Genomic DNA, 2936 nt, shown 5'->3' with positions numbered 1-2936 from the left:
AACGGACTCGACACGTTCAAAGAAACGCAAGCAAGTGCGGCCATGACACCTAACGAGTGAGGAAGGAGGCGGGGGCTCTTTGAAAGTAGCGACTCGCGCGTCGCGCCATCTAATGTGAAACGATTGGGCGTTGTAAAACGCGAAAAGAATTCGAGCGCAATATCTGAACAAATTATTTAATTTTTAATAAGTCCAATTATTAATATTTATTTTCATAATTGAACTTTTTTTTATTTTGATAAATGTAAATACAAATACCTTATTGTATTAATATTTAATATTAATAATTTAATTAGTTGCTTAATTTAACTTCTTGTTTAATAAATGAGTGGATGTAGTACTGAAAATGTACCTATTATATAATATTTTAATTTCCAAAATTGTCAAATTACAAACAGGAATTTTGTTGTGACTTTTACAGTTATAAAGTAACTATTTAATGGAAATGGAAGCCTAAAAAAATTAATATTGTAACGCAATTATTATAATGCTTAAATCATAAAATATTTACATTATCCATGTCTGCCAATACAATATAATTTTTTATTCATATTGCATTCTATGGGTGCGTTCGTCTTGCTCGCTTTCACGCTGTTAGTACTGACGCTTATTAGATGCAGTAATTTTGTCCGTTCGTGTAGGATATAGCGTAGAAACGCTAGCTGCAAGCCGAACGGCTGTTAGCACATACATAGACGAAAAAAATGGCTGCTCTCAGTAATAATCAACGCCGAATATTAGCTATAACAGTAAATGAATTTTACAATATCATGTTCTCATCTTCATCGGAGAAAAGTGAAGAGGATGATATTGAAGCTGAAATACAAAATAAAAATGTTAAGGAGGTTGGTTAGTAAAATCAATTTGATAAGAATTAGTTCAAATTTATGGAGGACATTCGTCTATAGGAATCTGTCGTCCATGCCAAAGTTGAAGACGATCGTCTGCATGGTTGTCGAGTAATTAATTATTGAAGTTGTACTCTTATACATGGGCGACATAACCAAAATGTCATGATATCTGTAATATAATCCTTGAAAGCATATTAAAAATGATAAGAATGTAATGAAAATAGGTGCAAATAATTCTTTACATATTTAGGAAGGAGCCTTGCCAAGGCTCAAACGATTTGTCTACATAGTTAGCAAGAAAATGTAAAAATAAAACAGCATGTTGTAGCTATTTCGCGTAAAGCTATCGAGCACGCGACGGGGAGCGGCAACGTCGCATTAGAGTCGGCCTTGATAAATCATGGGTGCCAATGGGGCCATAATTCAGTCACAGGTTATACAGAGAAAGTAAATTTTCGTATCACAATTTGATGAAAACAATTGTCAAATGATTGACGCTTTATTTTATTATTTCATTATTATTATTTTTTATCATTACAAATGATGTAGAATCAAATGTAGAGAGACGTAATGCGAATTAAAATTTGTTAATTGAAAATTTCAATAACACTTAACAAATTTTGTATAATAGAATTAAATATCAAAGAAAATAATAAACGTAATTACATTTGAAGTAAAAGCAAAAATATTTCTATTTTAATCCATTAAAGTTAATTAAGAACGACTGCACCAACAAACTTGTTGAAAATATAAAATAATATAAATTTATATATTAAATAAATTAATATATTTTATTAAACAGATATATTATGCTATTAAACTTTATAACGCAGCACATGACATGTGCGAAAACAGTAATACTTAAATATAGCTTACAGCATACATATCACAAATTTATTTGAGCAACTCTTCGAAATGACTTATGATAGTATTCAGCATTTTTTTTGTTTTAATCACTTGCTTTTTTCCATTCTCTTTCTTTTCAAGTAGTGATATAATCTCTTCCTTTCCTTGGCTGTATGCATGTTGTAATAGGACGTAGCTAATACCTGCATTAGCCATTCTTTTTCTTATCTCGTTGGATACGGAATTTGACAAAGGTACAAGTGATTTGAAATTCTTGTCGTATTGCAACATTTCTACGTACTTTTTATTACTGGTAAGTAATTCGTCGACTGTGAAGTTATAAAAGGCCACGTTCTGTAGCATTACTACATCGTACATTGCATCGTGAGCTTTTTCTGGATGTAGAGCAAAGTTTTGAGCTGCCAGCTTTACTAAACTGCAATCTTCACCGGGAAACTTATTCCTAAAAAGTGGCAGAGTGTCTACGAAACCGTCAATAACGTGGGTAAATTCTGTGACGAGGCCTACTTGATTGATAAGACGTATAAGTCGTGGAGCATCAAAGGCACAATTATGTGCAATTAACACGCAAGGCTTCTGTAAATCCTTTAAAAATTGGAGCAATTCGTTCGCAACTACGTGCAAAGGCTTCGCAGGTACGCTTCTTCCGTGTAAGAATAGATCGTGTCCTTCGTTGGTTAGTCCATTGACTTTTGAAGCAGCCAAAGATATATTTTCCTTTGGCCTTATGTATTCATTGAACATTGTGCTCCCACATTTCATAGCAACCTGTAAGACTTCGCAAGTCAGTTTTAACCCCGCAGTTTCCAAATCGAAAAAAACCAAAGCTGTGGAGTTATTATCGTGATCGAAATTGTTTGCTAAGCTTGGCAACTCAGTAGATGATGTATCGCGGTCAGTTTCTACTGCAGGCATGCTCAATAGACCGATGTGACTGCTATAAGTTTCACCTTCGAGATGATCCCGTCTGTTCCGTAATTGAGATCTCTGTTTTCTGAGAGCTCGTCTTCGCGTTTTGAAAAGTGGTGTCTTCGCTTTCGTCGACCGTATCCGAGCTGATTTCGCACATCTTTCTACGTGTTTAGACAAATGTGATCCTGGACTCAATTCGTAATGTTTATATACCTCTTGTACATATTTTTCTCCGCAATTTTTTTGGGCAACTGCGGATGCATATCTAAAATCAGCAGATTTGGAAAGACTGTAGCACATGGCTTT

Source organism: Temnothorax nylanderi, unplaced genomic scaffold, assembly GCF_030848795.1.
Source record: "Temnothorax nylanderi isolate EJ_2023f unplaced genomic scaffold, tnyl_v1.0 TNYL_tig0564_pilon, whole genome shotgun sequence".
Classification (NCBI taxonomy): Eukaryota; Metazoa; Arthropoda; class Insecta; order Hymenoptera; family Formicidae; genus Temnothorax; species Temnothorax nylanderi.
The sequence above is the reverse complement of the archived record's forward strand: the minus strand, read 5'-3'. Positions refer to the sequence as shown.